This window comes from Bos grunniens, chromosome 13 (assembly GCF_055505025.1).
Source record: "Bos grunniens cultivar Pamir isolate PY7600 chromosome 13, Bosgru_T2T1.0, whole genome shotgun sequence".
NCBI lineage: Eukaryota > Metazoa > Chordata > Mammalia > Artiodactyla > Bovidae > Bos > Bos grunniens.
The window spans coordinates 39,716,842-39,736,747 of record NC_141177.1 but is presented as its reverse complement, the minus strand read 5'-3'; the positions used below and the strand labels follow the sequence as shown (position 1 = coordinate 39,736,747).

Sequence of the window (19,906 nt, the reverse complement as noted above, 5' to 3'; positions counted from 1 at the left end):
CTGACTGGCACTGCTTGATGCTCTGACCAGCCTGCAGGACCACCTCGGTCCAGGCCATCCCCCTGCACAGGCTCCTCCTCCAGCCGCTCTTGCTTGGCACTGCTGCCTACTGAGGGGGAGATGGCCATCAGCCATCACAGGCACCAGGGAAAGTGGTGCCAACTCAGAAGTGTGTCTCCAGCCCCAGTCTTGTCCCCAACAGGTCACCCATCACCACTGAGCCCAGAAGAAGCCTCAGCTCACCACTGTCTCATCCTGCTTCCAGTCCTATCTCCCATGGAAATAGCAGCTACCAGTTCACCTTGGGGAGATGTGGCCTCCGATCCTGTTCACTGACCAAAGTCACTGGTCACCAGCAGACCACGCAGAGACACCCTGTGTGGCGAGTCCTACATAAAGGACATCCCTTTAGACTTTGGACTAAGTGAGTAAGTGTTAGTCACTCAGTTGTGCCCAACTCTTTGAGACCCCATGGACTGCAGCCCACCAGGCTCCTCTGTCCATGAGATTTTCCAGTCAATGATACTGGAGTGAGTTGCCATTTCCTTCTCCAGGGAATCTTCCCAACCCAGGGATCAAACCTGGGTCTCCTGCACTGAAGGCAGATTCTTTACCAACTGAACTACAAGGGAAACAGACTCTGGACTAGATGACTGCTTAACCTCATAGAGACAAACAGAAAAGACCAAACAGATTAGAAGAAACACACACACACATCCCAAGTGAAGGACCAAGATAAAACCTCATCATAAAAAAAAAAAAAAACTAACCTATTGAGAGATAAATACTTTACCTGAAAAAAACTCAAAACAATAGTAATAAAGGTGCCCACTGAATATGTGTAATACAGAACTTCAATGAGGACTTCAAAGAACTAGAAAATATTAAAAAGACTTGATCAGAGCTGAAGAACATGGTAACAAATGCAATATACACCAGGAGGAATCAGCAACAGGTTAGGTGATACAGGAGAATGCATTAGCAACCTGGAAGACAGAAATAGTGGAAATCACTCAATAAGAACGGCAATAAAGAATAAAAATTTTTTCATGAGAGTAACTTAAGGGAGCTCTAGGATAACATCAACTGCACTAGCATTTGCATTATAGAGGTCTTAGAGAAAAAAAGACAGATGCAGCAAACATATTTGATGAAATTATGGCAGAAAGATCTCCAAACCTGAGAAGGGTAAAAGATATCCAGGTGCAGGAAGAACAGAGGGTCCCAAGCAAGATGAAACCAAAGAGGCCCACACCAAGACACATCATAATTAAAATGACAAAAGTTAAAAGTAGAAAATTCTAAAGGCAGAATTCTGTAGTTGTAATATCCATTCCAGATGCTCTTCACCTTAAGCTCAGAGTTAAGTGGAACAGACATCAGTCTCCAGGCAGCCCCTACATAGGTTGGAACATTGCACATAAGGATTTCTGCGATCACTCTGGTTTGAGGGAGGCAGCAGAGAGCTGAACTGCCGCCCTTTACAGATCAAGACTCCACTGTACGAGTCAGAGGAGAGATGAGTGTGAATAAAAACACAAGGAAATCATAGAATAGAGACGCAGACTTAGAGAATGCACTTGTGGACACCACGCGGGAAGGAGATGGCAGGATGAATTGAGAGTAGCATTGACATATGTACACTACCACGTGTAAAGTAGCTGGTGGGAAGCTGCTGCTTAGCACAGGGAGCTCAGCTCGGTGCTCTGTGATGACCTAGAGGGTGGGATAAGGGTGTGGGAGGAAAGCTCAAGTGGGAAGGGATATATGTATATTTACAACTGATTCACACAACATTGTAAAGCAATTATCCTCCAATTAAAAGAACTAAAAATTTTTTTAAAGAAACATGCAAGAAAATATCCTTCAATTTCTCTTAATTACATGTTCACTTTGTTTCTGAAGATCTTTGCTTGATTCTTTCCTTAAGTTCCTAAGAGATTTTTCACTTAGTTTTTGTTTCTTTTCTTACCTTTCCATGGGAGAATTCAGCACTTTCCAGCTCACCATTTTGCTGACATCTCTGTATGTGTTAAATTTTAATTACCTTCAGATTCCACTGTATCACTCACTGTGCCATAATTTCCCTAACTCCTCCCAATTTATTATAATTTAACTTTTCCTTGACAGGTTTTTCTTTTATGGATAATGTTGAGAAAGATAATAAATTAAATAAAATATTTATCATTTTGGGGGAGTTACATTGTGATAGTTCTTTAAAAGTTATATACTGGGTGAAAGATATAACCACCCCCCACCCCCACCCTTGGTCTGTTTGCACACTGCAAAAACTAATAATTAACCCCCACTAAGATCCTTGCCAGAGTGTCTTTTTTTGTTGTTGTTACCTTTTTCAGGATTGCATTCTTGTCAGGACTGAATGCTCTTATTATTAAGCAATGAAGAAGAAACAAGATTTTTTTATCATGAAAAAAAGGTAAAAAAAGCAAATTTTCTTTCAATTTGAAGTTTTACTTTCTTATTAAGGGTTAACATTTCAAAAAATGTTCATTAATCATTCTTTTGAATTGTTATAAAAACAGAAACTGATTTACAGACTTAGAGAACTATCTTATGATTACCAGGTGGAAAGTGTGGTGAGGGGGAAGAGGTAGTCAGGGATTTTGGGATTGACATGTACACTCTGCTATATTTTAAAAGGATAACAAACAAGATCCTCCTGCATAGCACAGGCAACTCTGTTCAATGTTATTTGGCAGCCTGGATGGGAAGGGAGTTTGCAGGAGAATGGACACATGCCTATGTATGGCTGAGTCCCTCCACTGTTCACCTGAAGTTATCACATTGTTAATTGGCTATGCTCCATTATAAAATAAAAATTTAACTAAATAAAAGTTGTGTGTGTGTGTGTGTGTAGTATAGTGTGAGATAACTGTTTCAAATAATGTTTGGTCAAGAAGAGGCTTCATCATTGGAAAAATAAGAAAGTAACTGGTATGCTGAGCTTTCTAGTCTAACACATGGTTAATAATTGCTGGACATTGTCTTGTAATAATTTGCAGTAATGTAAGTGTATCTAGAATTTATATATCTACTCGTTAAACATGAGTTTAAATTTTGCAAGAAATTAATGATCTTTATTATTACATAATAATTTACTCTAGTAGAAGTACACGCTACCTGGCTTCAATTCTGTTCTGACTCAGCGGGCACTGCCTTAACATTGCTTCTCCTACAGCTTGTTTCCTAATAGTCTGTCATTGCAGTTGGGGTGTTACCTTCCTGTTATTGATGACCCAAGAAGGCAGAAGAAAAAGAAAGCAGCTCCTGTAGTTTGTGGAGCAACAGGTAATGGATGCAAATGCCAGTGTCTGGTACTTAATGACCATCACTTCTTTCCTGTATGCTCTCTTAGTTCAGTTCAGTTCAGTTCAGTCACTCAGTCAAGTCCAACTCTTTGCAACCCCAAGAATCTTAGCACACCAGACCTCCCTGTCCATCACCAACTCCCGGAGTTCACCGAAACTCATGTGCATAGAGTCCGTGATGCCATCCAGCCATCTTATCCTCGGTCATCTCCTTCTCCTCCTGCCTCCAATCCCTCCCAGCATCAGGGTCTTTTCCAGTGAGTCAACTCTTCACATGAGGTGCCCAAAGTACTGGAGTTTCAGCTTCAGCATCAGTCCTTCCAATGAACACACAGGGCTGATCTCCTTTAGGATGGACTGGTTGGATCTCCTTGCAGTCCAAAGGACTCTCAAGACTCTTCTCCAACACCACAGTTCAAAAGCATCAATTCTTTGGCGCTCAGCTTTCTTCACAGTCCAACTCTCACAACCATACATGACCACTGGAAAAACCATAGCCTTGACTAGACGGACCTTTGTTGGCAAAGTAATATCTCTGCTTTTCAATATACTATCTAGGTTGGTCATAACTTTCCTTCCAAGGAGTAAGCATCTTTTAATTTCATGGCTGCAATCACCATTTGCAGTGATTTTGGAGCCCCCCAAAATAAAGTCTGACACTGTTTCCACTGTTTCCCCATCTATTTCCCATGAAGTGATGAGACCAGATGCCATGATCTTAGTTTTCTGAATGTTGAGCTTTAAGCCAACTTTTTCACTCTCCTCTTTCACTTTGTGCACTTAAGAAGGTAACAGTAAGTGGATTGGGGTTGAGGATTCAAAAAAGAATAGACAGACTATGAATGGAAACCGACATGGGTTGTCAAGTCATTGAGTTTTGGTGACTCTGGAGGGCTCCCTTGGTTTTTCTAATCAGTCTAGAAACATTCCTTGTGACAAGGGAGAAAGCCTTCAGTCTTCACTCTGGATCATGGTCTGATATCATTCAGTCACCTACAGATTACTCTGGGATCTTCTCCAGTTTCCATCTCTTTCCTAGCTTGGCAGAAGAGGTAAAACTCGGCTGTCTAGATCACTGACTGTCAGCCTCTTTGTTTTGAGGGTGATTGTAATGGGAGTGGTTTCCCTAAATATTTCATCAGTTCAAGAAATATTTCCTCCTTTCAAGAAGACATGACCCGGAGAAACATGAGCTACAAGGTCCTGACGATGAGGTGATGGGAAAATGACAGGAGAGAACTGCTTTGCACCTATGGGGTATCTGCTTGTAGGGTAAGGGAGTTAGAGAAGGTGAAGTTCAGAAAAAGAATGAGACTGGCACTTTACTGGCACCTTTAATGAGGTGAGAAGGGGCAGCAGTCAGATTAGTGAGCTGCTGCACTACCCAAGAAAAGAGTAAGTATATATATGCATATATGTGGAAAGCTACTGTCTTAAGGAATTTGATTTAGGTCATACCTGAATGGTCTAGTGGTTTTCCCCACTTTCTTCAATTTAAGTCTGAATTTGGCAATAAGGAGTTCATGATCTGAGCCACAGTCAGCTCCCGGTCTTGTTTTTGCTGACTGTATAGAGCTTCTCCATCTTTGATGCAAAGAATATAATCAATCTGATTCTGGTGTTGACCATCTGGTGATGTCCATGTGTAGATTCTTCTTTTGTGTTGTTGGAAGAGAGTGTATGTTATGACCAGTGCGTTCTCTTGGCAAAATCATTCCCATGGAAAAGAAATGCAAAAAAGCAAAATGGTTGTCTGAGGAGGTCTTACAAATAGCTGCGAAAAGAAGAGAAATGAAAGCAAAGGAGAAAAGGAAAGATATAAGCATCTGAATGCAGAGTTCCAAAGAATAGCAAGGAGAGATAAGAAAGCCTTCCTCAGTGATCAGTGCAAAGAAATAGAGGAAAACAACAGAATGGGAAAGACTAGAGATCTCTTCAAGAAAATTAGAGATACCAAGGGAACATTTCATGCAAAGATGGGCTTGATAAAGGACAGAAATGGTAGGGACCTAACAGAAGCAGAAGATATTAAGAAGAGGTGGCAAGAATACCCAGAAGAACTGTACAAAAAAGATCTTCACGACCCAGATAATCATGATGGTGTGATCACTGACCTAGAGCCAGACATCCTGGAACGTGAAGTCAAGTGGGCCTTAGACAGCATCACTACAAACAAAGCTAGTGGAGGTGATGGAATTCCAGTTGAGCTCTTTCAAATCCTGAAAGATGATGCTGTGAAAGTGCTGCACTCAATATGCCAGCAAATCTGGAAAACTCATCAGTGGCCACAGGACTGGAAAAGGTCAGTTTTCATTCCAATCACAAAGAAAGGCAATGCCAAAGAATGCTCAAACTACCGCACAATTGCACTCATCTCACACGCTAGTAAAGGAATGGTCAAAATTCTCCAAGCCAGGCTTCAGCAGTACATGAACCGTGACCTTCCAGATGTTCAAGCTGGTTTTCGAAAAGGCAGAGGAACCAGAGATCAAATTGCCAACATCTGATGGATCATGGAAAAAGCAAGAGAGTTCCAGAAAAACATCTATTTCTGCTTTATTGACTATCCCAAAACCTTTGACTGTGTGGATCAAGATAAACTGTGGAAAATTCTGAAAGAGATAGGAATACCAGACCACCTGACCTGTCTCTTGAGAAACCTATATGCAGGTCAGGAAGCAACAGTTAGAACTGGACATGGAACAACAGACTGGTTCTAAATAGGAAAAGGAGTACATCAAGGCTGTATATTGTCACCCTGTTTATTTAACTTATATGCAGAGTACATCATGAGAAACGCTGGGCTGGAAGAAGCACAAGCTGGAATCAAGATTGCTGGGAGAAATATCAATAAACTCAGATATGCAGGTGATACCACCCTTATGGCAGAAAGTGAAGAGGAACTCAAAAGCCTCTTGCTGAAAGTGAAAGAGGAGAGTGAAAAAGTTGGCTTAAAGCTCAACATTCAGAAAACTAAGATCATGGCATCTGGCCCCATCACTTCATGGGAAATAGATGGGGAAACAGTGGAAATAGTGTCAGACTTTATTTTTGGGAGCCCCAAAATCACTGCAAATGGTGATTGCAGCCATGAAATTAAAAGATGCTTACTCCTTGGAAGGAAAGTTATGACCAACCTAGATAGTATATTGAAAAGCAGAGATATTACTTTGCCAACAAAGGTCCGTCTAGTCAAGGCTATGGTTTTTCCAGTGGTCATGTATGGATGTGAGAGTTGGACTGTGAAGAAAGCTGAGCGCCAAAGAATTGATGCTTTTGAACTGTGGTATTGGTGAAGATTCTTGAGAGTCCTTTGGATTGCAATTAGATCCAACCAGTCCATCCTAAAGGAGATCAGCCCTGTGTGTTCATTGGAAGAACGGATGCTGAAGCTAAAACTTCAGTACTTTGGCCACCTCATGCGAAGAGTTGACTTATTGGAAAAGACCCTGATGCTGAGAGGGATTGGGGCCAGGAGGAGAAGGAGACGACAGAGGATGAGATGGCTGGATGGCATCACCGACTTGATGCACATGAGTTTGAGTGAACTCCGGGAGTTGGTGATGGACAGGGAGGTCTGGTGTGCTGCAATTCATGGGTTCGCAAAGAGTCAGACATGACTGAGGGACTGGACTGAACTGAACTGATCTGTCTGTAAGTGGGCCTGTTCTTCTCCGAGGTTGTTCGGAGTCGTTATCTCTTAAATGGCTGGGCAAGGTATTCTGGAGATCTCCCAGAGGCTGGATGGGCTGGGAGCTGGGCAAAATCAACCTTAATGTCCATTTTTTTCCCTTCGGGTGAGAGAGTTCTTTGTTTTGCATAGAATGGTGGGGAGGACCTGGAGGGGAGTTTTAACTCCAGGCTGTTTTGAGCCATGTAATTTTCCTTCATTTCAGACCCTAAGGAATATATACAAAAAGAGAAAAAGAGGTGTGCGTTGCTAATGCTCAGGGCTTCTCGGTGCTGATGAATGAGGGTCAGGGGTTCATGGTCTGAGAGGAACGAAGTTTAATGCCTGTAGTGTTGATTTTCTATTCTAGCCGTCAGGGTCTCCAGCAAAAAAACAGTCTTGACTTGGTCTCGGGAAATGGCTCAGATTTGGTCTTGGAGGAATCCCTGGAAAAGATTAAACAAACAAGGTTCAAAGGTGAGTAGGAGGATGATAAAAATGAATGGTCCGAGAAGTCGTAAAACCCAAGGCATCCAGTTCCAATCTGTTAACCATAACTGCCAGGAGTTGCTTAATCTCTGGCAGATTCATGAGGCTCGATCTGGAAGGTTTTTTGTAGCTCCTTGGGCAATAAAGGACTGGTTGGCATAGAAACAACAGGATTCCTCTGGGAAAAGGCACAGACCTCCCTTCTCTATGGTGAGTAGATCTAATCTCCTTCTATTTTGTAAAACTATGGACACCAAGGAATCAAGTTTATTTTGGATAGTTATTAGGCCTTGAGCTATTTCCTGGAGGCTGTCTGATAGGTCTTTAGATAGTGTCTGATAGTTTTGGATGGAGGTGGTTAAGCCAGAGGTTCCTGTTCCAATTCCAGCCGCTATTCCTATTCCTACTAAGAGGGGATTGAAATGAATGGCTTGTTTTATTCGCTTGTGGATGAGAGGAATAGGCAAGGGCTGATCACTGGGGGCTATTAAAATGTTTGGACTGGAGTATACCAGGGTGCAGGTCCCGGTCCAGTTAGTAGGTAGAGAGAGGTATGTAGATGTCCCACACAGGAAAAATAGGCCAGGTGTCATAAGACAATAGCTGAAGTCCATGGTGAAGAAGAGTCGGGGTTGGGGGGAGGGGGTGTTGATCATTCGTTCAAGGATGCTCATAGACCCAGCTAAGGTGGTCCCAACAATGGGAGAAGTGGAGGAATATGTTAAGGGAAACCACCCTGAAAAGGTTAAAGAGTGTCCTGTAGGACCAGAAACATTAAATATAGCCTTTCCAGTGGCAAAGAGGTGGAGGTATGGTTGCACATGGAGTTAGGGTTTGTGTCCATGGGTTGGTTCTATGAACCCTTTCAGGAATTTCTGGATATACAAAAAAGAGCTGGTTGTAACAGTGTTACTCTTTGGGCAATAGGGCCTCCGAATGAAGGTTTTTCATTGAAGGAGGAAAGTTTGGTGAGTAAAGATTTAAGAGTGTCTGAATTTTGGATTTTGTCACTAGTGTGAAGATGTTTAAGATATGAGACAAATAAAGGCTCTCCACGGTATGAGTGGTGTAGGAACATGTTACCTGTGGTCCAGTTGAGGATGGATGTGGGGAGGGATGAATCTCACAGAGGAATTACGGATAAACATATCCAGCACTCTTTAGCCAATTGTGGGTTAGAAGCATTGAGAAGCTGCTGCTGTTGCTAAGTCGCTTCAGTCGTGTCCGACTCTGTGTGACCCCATAGGTGGCAGCCCACCAGGCTCCCCCGTCCCTGGGATTCCCCAGGCAAGAACACTGGAGTGGGCTGCCATTTACTTCTCCAATGCATGGAAGTGAAAAGTGAAAGTGAAGTTGCTCAGTCATGTCTGACTCTTAGCGACCACATGGACTGCAGCCTACCAGGCTCCTCCGTCCATGGGATTTGCCAGGCAAGAGTACTGGAGTGGGGTGCCATTGCCTTTTCCAGCATTGAGAAGGGTATGGGTTAAATTAAGGGTCCAGAATATATAGCTGAGGTTAGGATTTTGAAGGAGTTCATGGGTCAGAGGAAGAAGGGAGGATAAAAAGATATTAAACAACATTTGGGGAAGTGAGTATAAGATAGATTACTATGGAAAAGAATTGGATTTTGAAGAGGTAAAAGTTATAAAACATTTCCTGTAGACACAGGGTGGAGATGTAATCTTCAATGTGTTCAAGCATGGATCCTTGAGGACTTGAGACCCAGATCTCTGTCAGAAGTTGTTCCAGGAATAATTGAAGCCGTGAAACCGACAGGCCCATCCACCACCAATTGAGGCCTGTGGAAGCTATGAGAACTTTAGAGTTGTAGGGCCTGTGTGAGAAACTTGATAAGTAAGTCTGGCAACCATTTTCATCACTGGGCTGGTTAACCTTTTTTAACCAGATGATGTGTACCCAAGGGGTGATTTCTTTTAATTTTGTAGGGGTAGGGGTCCACAAAATTACTTTGTAGGGTCCTTGCCATTTTGGGGTTAGATCTGAGTAAGACTGAACTGTCATATAGACTTTGTCTCCTGTTTCAAGGGATGGGTATGGAAGACTGGGTTGTGGTCGAGGGAGTAAGTTATCCACATGTTGCCAAAGGGCATCTCGTATATGGGCAAGTTAAGGAAAAGGAAGGTGGGAAGGCAGTTTGGGACTGTCCTGGGAGGGGGAAAGACCCAAAGGTATTATGGGCCTCCCATACATGGCCTCGAATGGACTAATATTTAAGAGTTTTTTTGGTAAGGCCCGGATCTTTAGAGGACTAAAGTGAGGAGTTTAGTCTAGTCTTGATGAAGATCGATCGTTAATTTGGTCAGAGTTTTTTTTTAGGACTCGGTTGGCTCTCTCAACCTTACCAGAAGACCAGGGATGATAAGGAATGTGAAATCTCCAAGGAACTTGAAGGGCTTGTGCAATATTTTGGGTGATTTGGGATGTGAACTTGGGCCTGTTGTCAGACTGGAGGGAAGAAGGCATTTCAAACCTGGGGAGGATTTCAATAAGAATAAGCTGAGCCATAGTAGGGGCTCATTTATTAGTAGACAGGAAAGTTTCAATCCATCAAGAAAATGTATATATGAAGACTAGGAGAAATTTAACCCTTTTTACAAGTGGCATGTGGGTGAAATCTACCTGCCAGTCTTGTGAGGGAAGATGTCCGCAATTTAGCGGGTGGGGAAAGGGGAAGGGCGAATGTTAGAATTAGGATTTGTCTGCTGACAAATGGTACAAGTTTGGGTCAGATTAATTAAATAAGTCACATCATCCTTAGTTAACTCAATAAAGTTCTGAAGGAAAGTCTTAAGTAGTTTTGCAGAGGGGTGGAAAGGGAATGCAAATATGAAAGTAATGTGCGGATGTTAGGCTCGCCAATATGGGGCATAGTAAAGACAGGACTAACAGAGGCAGTCTGCCGCTTTGTTTGGTGATCTGCTATATTGTTATAAAAGGAAATAGGACTATGTCACTGATGTCCCTGGCAATATATTACAGCAGCTTGTTTTGGGAGCTGAGACGCATGGAGGAGTTCAGAAATAAAAGGAGCATTGAGAATAGGTGTGCCCTTCTGAGTGAGGAAATGTAATGTGTTATAGACATATTGAAGTCAGGGTAAATGTTTATCTTTTGGTCTTTGGCTAGGGTCAAATCTTGTGTAAGAGCTATCATTTCAGCCTGTTGTGAGGACGTGTGAGCTGGGAGTGTGGCTGACTTGATGAGGCGAGAAGGGGTAACTTTGTTGGGCTGTCCCTGGACTATAGCGTGAAGTGAAGTGAGTGAAGTCGCTCAGTTGTGTCCGACACTTTGTGACCCCATGGACTGTAGCCTACCAGGTTCCTCCATCCATGGGATTTTCCAGGCAAGAACACTGGAGTGGGTTGCCATTTCCTTCTCCAATGCATGAAAGTGAAAAGTGAAAGTGAAGTCGCTCAGTCGTGTCCAACTCTTAGCGACCCCATGGACTGCAGCCTACCAGGCTCCTCCGCCCATGAGATTTGCCAGGCAAGAGTACTGGAGTGGGGTGCCACTGCCTTCTCTGCTCCCGAATTATAGGCAGATGCTTTACCATCTGAGCCACCAGGGAAGCTCGGGCTATAGCATATCCAGCCCCAAAAGGGGCTTGTTTCTGGGCACTGCCATCTATGAACCAGGATGGGATTGTGGGGTCAGTAAGGGGCTGATCAGTTATATGTCCAAATGGATTAAGTGTTATATCTAAGGTCTGAACACAGTCATGAGATAGGTGTTCTGCTTCTGGATCTGGTGTAGGGAGTAAGCTAGCAGGATTAAGAGATTTAAAAGGCATAAAAGAAAGGAATGGGTCTAGGAGGTGTGTGTGGAGGATTTGTAGTCGAGCAGGGGGCAGAGAAAGGAAAGCCCGATGAGAGAATAAATCTTTGAAGGAATGAGGAGAGCATATATTTAGAGGAGACTTTCAGGTTAGTTTTTGGGCTTCAGGTATAAAGAGGGTGGTTGCAACTAAGGTCTGGAGACAAGGTGGCCATCTGAGCATGATGAGATCAAGTTGTTTAAATAAGTAAGCTAGAGGCCCCCATATGTCTCCCCTTTTTTGGCACAGAATCCCTAAGATGTCCTTGTAGAGAATGTACAAAAAGGAAAAAAGGCTTGGTGTAATCAGGTAAGTAAAGAGAAGGGGCCTGTAGTAAATGTTTGATAAGAGTCTGAATTAGGGTGTGGAGAGAGGTGGGGGCCAATAGGGTTCATCTAAGTTTTCTCAAGTAGCTTGGTAGAGAGGTTTTGTGTGGAGGGCAAATGTTGGGACACATATTTGGAAGAAGTTTAAGAGACCTAACAGAGGAAGAAGTTCTCTTGGTTTGGGGCCTGGGGGTCTGTGTCAAGGCTTGAAGTCTCTGAGCTGGGATTATTTTGGATGTGGGCGTGAGAAGTAATCTCATGTAACGACAGTGCTGGAAGCAATTTGTGCTTTGGAGAGTGAGGCTCTGTAGCCCAGTTGCCTAGGGCATTTAATACCTTTGCAGTGTGGACTAGGCGGTTACGGCGAGAGAAACTACATAACAATAAATCGTCTACATATTGGAGTAAGGCAGTAGAGCCTAGGTCTAAAGTTTGTAGGTCCTTTTGAAGGCCTCACAGAAAAAATGAGGGACATCTCTAAACCCTCGTGGTAAAACAGGCCAAGTTAATTGTTCAGATTGATATGTGTCTGGATCCATCCAGGTGAAGGCAAATAGGGGCTGTGAGGAGTGGTGTTGAAGCATAGTAAAGAAAGAATCTTTGAGGTCTAATACCGTGAAATAGAGTGTGTCAGGGGGAATATGTGAGAGCAGGGTGTAGGGGTTAGTGACCACGGAGTATATGAGTATAACGGCCTCTGATTTTGTGAAGATCTTGAACTAGACGTCAGGAGTGGGGTCCCTTTTTGACTGCCAGCATAGGAGTATTATAAGGAGGACAGATAGGCCGTAAAAGGCCAGCTTTGAGCAGTCGGGAGATTATTGGTTTAAGTCTTTGTTGGGATTCTGTGGTCAGGGTATATTGAGTTTGGGTTATTACTTGAGAGGGATTTTTAAGGAAGACCTATATGGGAGAATGGTGTCGGGCTACCGACAGGGCTTCAGTGTCCCAGACCTGAGGATCTATCGGGGGAAGGTCAGGGGGCAGGTTTTGGGAGTGAGGGCTGGCCAGGGGTTTGGGTGCCATTTGGATGCAAAGAATTGATATGGGATCTAAGAATGGGAGGTTTATAACAGTTTGTAGCTTAGCCAGAAGATCATGTCCCATCAATGCCATTGGGCATTGAAGAACTACTTTATAAGAATGTGTTAGTGTTGTTTTGTCAAAGGAACAAAGGAGAGGAGGGGTTATTTTGGGATAAAAAAGGATGCCTCAGACCCCGTTTGATGGCAACTTGTGAAGGTTGGAGAGGGCCCTTAAAGGAGGTTAAAAGTGAAAAGGCCTCTCCAGTGTCTATTAGGAATGAAACTTTGTGTCCGCCCACTGTGCCAGTTACCAGAAGCTCCGAATCCATCTGTATGGGGTGGACTTGGGGTCTGGAGCTTGGGCTCCATCACTGGAATAACTCAGGCACAATTGGATCATCTCTCACTTCATCTGAGTAACCATGGTCTGGGGTGCCAGGGCCTGCCTGAGTCTCTCTCCTGGCCCATTGTTGTTGGACCTGGGGTGGACCCTGAGATTGGTGGGTAGTGTCTGAGGACAATCTATTTTCCAGTGGCCCCATTGTTTATAGGTGGGGCAGGGTTTGGTGGGTGGCTGGGGATTTGGGCAAGACTTAGCCCAGTGTCTCGTTTGGTTATATCTAAAGTAGGGGCCTGGAGGGTTAGGTCCCATACGGGTGGGCCGAGGTTGATGGCCAAAGGGGTTGAATTTTTTTCTTGGATAGCTGCAGCAAATAAAGCATATTTGGCCTTTCTTTCCTTTTTCTTTTTTTGCTTCTTCCTCCCTCTTGTTGAAAACTTTAAAGGCTATTTCTAGGAGATCTCACTGAGGGATTTCAGGGCCTTCCTCTAACTGGCCTAGTTTTCGGCAAATATTGGGGGCTGACTGGCTTATGAACTGGACGTGTAAGTACAGAAGTCCGGTGGGAGTGGAAATATCTAGATTAGTGTATTTGTGGACTGCCTCAGTAAGCCGTGAAAGAAAAAGGGCAGGATTTTGATCTTTTTCTTGAGTCACTTCCCTAATTTTATCGTAGTTAACATGAATGTGAGAGCTTTTTAGCATTCCTTCTAGTAAACAGGTGATCATATGATGCAGGTACTGGATGCTGGCATCACCTGCTTTTTATATCCACCCTGGCTCAGTTAAAGGGGCTGCATCATCACCCACCGGATTAGTCCTGTCTTGGTTATGGAGCTGATCAGCATGAGTCCAAGCTGCCTGCCATATGCATTTCTTTTCATTAGGGGTTAAAATGGCATTTAGGATGTAATAAAGATCATTCCAGGTTAAATGATATGCTTGTGTAAGGCAGAGGAATTCTTTTTTGTATCTAGTGATTTTCTGAAAAGGATCCCAATTTTTCCTCAATTTGGCTCATATCAGAAATTGAGAAAGGCACATGAACCCGTGTAGGGCCCTCTGGTCCCGCTACCTCTCTGAGGAGAAGCATGTGTTTGCTTCGGGTCCTGGCCAATGGAGGGTGGATGGAAATCTCTTTTGGGGTTTCAGAGTCATCACTTCCTGTTTTGGAGGAGGAAGGGCTAGAGGATGGGGTCTCATCTCTGGAAGCTTTCTCTCTGGGCAGTAGGGAGGAGGCTCATCTGCCGGGTCAAAATCGGGGGCTGGTGGTTTAGGGGGCCTTTGTGGGGCTTTAGATTTGGATTCTCTTGTAATGGAGGAGGAGAGAGAGCAGAGGAGGATTTGATAGGTAGAACAGTCCTTGCAGAGAGAAGGATGGCTTCTAAGGTCCCAGAAGGCTTGAATATAGGGGACCTCTGACCATTTGCCATTCCATTAGAGGAAGTTAGTGAGATCTGATAAAATATTGAAATCCAAAGTCCCGAACTCAGGCCAGCAGTTTTGGTTATCCAGTTTGTATTAAGGCCAAGTTTGAGTTCAAAGTGACTCGAGTTTAAGAACCTTGAGGTCGGTCAAGAATAGAGGTTTGGGGTTTCATTTTATGCAGGTCAAGGGGGAGTGGGATGGATTGGCTTGACCCCATAGCAAATGGCTAGCGACTGTCTAGTCAAGAGAAAAGATCGTCATGTAATCTTTTGACCAGGCAGAGAGAGAGAGGCTCTGAAGGAGGGAGGGGCGTCCCCCACGTACCTCCCCAGAGGGCCTTTTGGCCAGAAGGTTCTCCAGGAACCCAGAAAGGATGATAGTCTATGGCACCCTAGAGTACCGTCCAAGCTTACCTGGGCTACTGGGTCAGGCGAGAATTCGTGGTGGATGGAGGGAGGTCGAATGGCAAAAGGCCTCTGTCCTGGAGTTGGTCAGTCTCGCGGAAAAGAAAGTGCAGAGAAAAGAGGGAGAGAGAGAGGGGCGGGGGGAGAGACCAATATTCCTCGGGTTACATGGAAAACCAATAAAGCCCTTACACAGGACTTATACCGCTCATGAAGGCACAGGATGTCCTCTCGAGGAGGTCTTGAAAGTCTGGGCGGGAAAGTGGGCAGGCTTCCACGCTCCAAAGAGCTGGCCATGGAGAATGAGAAGGACACAACCTCCGTGGTTTCTGCGCCAAAAAATGTAGGGTAAGGGAGTTAGAGAATGTGAGGTTCAGAAAAAGAACGAGACTGGCACTTTACAGGAACAGATCACCTTTAATGAGGCAAGAAGGGGCAGCAGTCAGATTAGTGAGCTGCTGCACTAACCCAAGAAAAGAGTAAGTATATATAGGTATATATGTGGAAAGCTACTGTCTTAAGGGGGCCTGTTCTTCTCCAGGAGAAGGCAATGGCACCCCACTCCAGTACTTTTGCTAATGTTCTTCTCCAAGGTTGTTCGGAGTAGTTATCTCTTTTTTTTTTTTTCCAGAGTAGTTATCTCTTAAATGACTGGGCAAGGAATTCTGGAGATTGGCCAGAGGCTAGACGGGCTGGGAGCTGGGCACAATCAACCTTAATGTCCTTTTTTTTTCCCTTCAGGTGAGAGAGTTCTTTGTTTTGCATAAAATGGTGGGGAGGACCTGGAGGTAGTTTTAACTCCAGGCTATTTTCAGCCCTGTAGCTTTCCTTCACAGCTGAGTGCTGGATGAGAAACACTGCACCCGGGTTTTGCCTTATACTCTTGTTACTGCTTGGAAACTTATCTTGAGTAGAAAATATATTACCATTTGTAGGAATAAGCTGCAATCTTACAGGGCAGTTCTTGATCCTTGTTACTGTATTTTAATGGAAATATAACTTCAGTGCTTGGACTTAAGAGGGGCTAGTGGACAAGTCTCTATACTGGAAGCCAGAAAGTTTTCTGTGCATTGTGACTTTAGAGTGTGCAGTTGTATGACCAGGGACTGGTCCTTAATTTTTGAGTCTCACTTTTATCCTCTGGAAATATAGAAAGAAATATTCATGGACTCTTTACCAAAGAAGATACTCAGCTGGAAAATATGCAAATGAAAAATATTCAATGTCATTTGTCATTTGGACTTGCAAACTAAAAAAAAAAAAAAAAAAACTATTAGGTTCTCCTACATACCTATTAGAATGGCTAGACTCAAAGCAGTGACAACATTTAATGCTGCAATAAAATCTCTCCTTCATGAGTCCTAGGAATGCAAAATGGTACTGTTCTTATTGGTCAATAGTTTGGGGTTTCTTACAAAACTAAACATCCTCTTAGTAAGAGATCCAGCGATTGTGCTTTTGGATATTTACACAAATAAGCTGAAAACTTATGTCCACACAAAATCTTGCACATGAATGGTTATGCTAGTTTTAATAATTGCCGTTTAGTCACTAAGTTGTGTCCAACTCTTTGCGACTCCTTGACTGTAGTCCACCAGGCTCCCCTGTCCACAGGATTTCCCAGGTAAGAATACTTGGTGGATTGCCACTTCTTTCTCTAGGGAATCTTCCCGACCCAGGGACTGAACCTGAGTCCTGCTTGGCAGGCGAATTCTTTACCACTGAGCCACCCAAGTGATAAATATAGATATTCATTGGATACAGAGACATAATTTTATCCATCAGTGGAATCTTATTCAGTGATAAGAAATAAACTATCATGATATGGAAAGCCACAGAGCAAAATTAAATGCATATTTCTATGTGAAAAAAAGCAAACTTAAAAAGCTACATACTATATATATGATTTCGACTGTATGACATTCTAGAAAAAGCAAAATATAAAGATAGTAAAAAGATCAGTGTTGCCAGGGATTTAGAAGAGGAAAGAAAGGAAAAGATGGATACTGGAGCACACTGAATGTTCAGGGTGGTGAAACTATTCTATATTATGTATACAGTAATGGTGGATTCTTATGTCAATATGCATTTTTTAGTATGCATAGAGCTGCTGTACAACTAAAAGTTTGAATTGTTTTGCACTCTATGGCCCTTGCTTAATAGTAAAGTATCAATATTAGCTCATCAGTTTTAACAAATGTTGCACAGCAACGCAAAATGCTAATAACAGAGCAAAGTGTGGCGGGGAGGAGAGGAGGGATTTCCCTGTCAATCCAACAACTACTCTAAAAAGAGTCTAGTGTTAAGATAAACAATGTAGGGTCCAATTTTTATTCCTTCGAATAGTTTGAAAGTGAAAGTGTTAGTTGCTCAGGGGTCCGACTCTTTGCCACCCCACGAACTGTTGCCCTCCTGACTCCTCTGTCCATGGGATTCTCCAGGTAAGGATACTGGAGTGGGTTGCCATTCCCTTCTCCAGGGAATTTTCTGACCTAGGGATCAAACCCAGGTCTCCTGCATTGCAGACAGATTTTTTACTGTCTGAGCCACCAGGGAAGCCCTAAACAGAGAGCAGAGCGCACTTTTGATCCATCACCTTCTGCGTTATGGGCCCAGCACACCTCTGCTATACCACTCTGCTGAACCCTCTAACAGTTTATTTCTTTTAACTTTTTAAAGAACTTTTTTGAGGATCTGCTAAGAGTCAGATTTTGTGATTATCTCCTGACACCACTGTTAAAGAATTTGACACTCAAATTGTCAGTGTTTCTAATAGTTTTCAGGTCTATGAAGGTGAGCTAGAATGGCAAATAGGCTATTTTGTGATCATCACCTATGTCTTAGCAAAACAGGTTAGCAGACTTCCAGGTGATCCACATGAAACTGTGTGGAATAGTTTTGAATAAACTAGTTTTCAAAGGGGTATTTCCCTCCTAAGGAGAGTGGAATTTGACTTCAAAGGACCTTCCATGTCTGTGAACTGACTTGCCTACCTCTACAAATTCAGGGCAGTTCTCCTCATCTAGAATAGAAGGGATCGGCTACCCACTCCAGTATTCTTGGGCTTCCCTTGTGGCTCAGCTGGTAAAGAATCCACCTGGAGTGTGGGAGACCTGGGTTTGATCCCTGGCTTGGGAAGATCCCCTGGTGAAAGGAAAGGCTACCCACTCCAGAATTCTGGCTTGGAGAATTCCATGGACTATACAGTCCATGGGGTCACAAAGAGTTGGACATGATTGAGCAACTTTCATTTTCTTCATCTAGTCATTTTTTGCCTACACAGCAGTTGGAGGTGCCAGATTCTTTCATAACTCACACAGCAAAGTAACTACTTCAATCCATGCTGACCTATAGTACCACAAAGATAAAGAACAGATATTCACTGGACTATAGCAAGGTTCAGAGATAACGTCTAAGATGGCACAGCCGCTGAATGTCACCCATGCCCGAGGCAGACTGAAAGAAGAGCACTGTAGTTGTAGAACTCAGCCAGCTGGGGCAAAATTACTAGTTCGATAATAATTTCTATATTTTATTCTTTGGAATCAAAGTCACCAAAAATAGTCTTTGCCAACCCTTGTTGGCAACCCATGGGTCCTTACCCATGGAAATTGCAGTGCCAAACACTATGCATTTGAAAAACCATGGGATTCATTCAAAAATTCAGCTAAGATTCTCCCAGCAAAAGGTCATAGTAATATTGGCCTGTTTGGAATTGATGTTACAAAACCTGGCATTCAGACTGAATATCCTGAAGCTTAACCTAAGATCTGGAACCACAAGAGTTACCATCAAACCCCATGACAAGCAGTCACAGGGTTGTTTCTCAAATTAAAAATAATGGATGCAAATGAGGAAATCTAATACTTCTCCTTTCAATATTTACGCTATAATAAAGTATTTTTATTTATTTATTTGGCTGCACCCCATGGCAGCATGTGAGATTTTAGTTTCTGGACCAGGGATCAAACCAGCACCTCCTACATTGGAGTCTTAACCAGTGGACTCCCAGGGAAGTCTCTATAGTAAAGTGTTTTTTTCGAAAACCTATTTTGATATAAATCTTCAACTTCCTGATTATGTCTGTCATTATCTACTCCAAGTTTTGCCTTTTGTTTCCAGTAGAGGAGGTCCTTTTGACATTTTATGTAATGCAGGAAAAGTTAATGAAACTTGATGAACTTCCTCAACTTTTGTTTGTTTGAGAAAAATCCTTATTTTGCCTTTATATCTGAATGATAATTTTGCTGGGTAGGGTATTCTTGGCTGACCTCTTTTATCTTTCAGTATCTTGAAAATGATATTTCCATCCTTCTCCCCTCCTCCATGCCTATTAAGTTTCTGTTGAGAAATCTGCTGATAGTCTAATGAAGGTTCCTTGGAAGGGGTCATTCGTTGTTCCCTGGCAGCCTTTAAAATTCTTTCTTTGCCATTGACTTTTGAAAGCGCTTTTGAAATGTGTTTTGGAGAAAGTCTTTTTGCAAATATAATGAGGGTCAAGTCACTGATTCTTCCATTTATTTTCCCAGTCTTGGTGAATCCAGTAGCCCTATATCCCCACCTACCACACACAGCACATTGTTGAAAATGCAGAGGAAAGAGAGAAAAAACAATGTGTGAAGGCTTTTCAGAGGACTTGCTCCTACTAATGCCAGGCTTAGTAGTCGGGGGTGAAAAGTTAACCAATGAAGCAACATTTTCCTCATTGTTTATTCGCTTTATTCATAGCATGATATCTGTAGGTTTCCTTTCCTTTTTTTTTTAAGTTTTGTCTGTGCTGTGTCTTCTTTGCTGCTAGGGCTTTTCTCTAGTTGCATCAGGTGGGGGCCGCTCTCTAGTCGTGGTGCCTGGGCTTCTCATTGTGGCGACTTCTCTTGCTGCAGAGCATGGGCTTTAGGACACGTGGTCTTTAGTAGTTGTGGCTCCCGGGCACTGAAGCACAGGCTCAGTAGTTGTGGTCCTCAGGCTTTGTTGCTCCATGGCATGTGGAATCTTCCCAGATCAGGGATTGAATTCATGTCTCCTGCATTGGCAGGCAGATTCTTTACCACGGAGCC

At 43.2% G+C, this 19,906-nt stretch overlaps 1 pseudogene across 1 annotated transcript in view; it reads left to right on the top strand.

Annotated features, from left to right (window-relative positions):
- Positions 1–7,593: 7,593 nt before the first annotated feature.
- The window catches only part of LOC147360782 (aldo-keto reductase family 1 member C3-like), a 35,066-nt pseudogene continuing 22,753 nt past the window's right edge, over positions 7,594–19,906 (top strand). Inside the window, exon 1 of the transcript XR_015138727.1 lies at positions 7,594–7,698. The product of XR_015138727.1 is annotated as an aldo-keto reductase family 1 member C3-like (transcript). The remainder of the gene's footprint in view (positions 7,699–19,906) is intronic.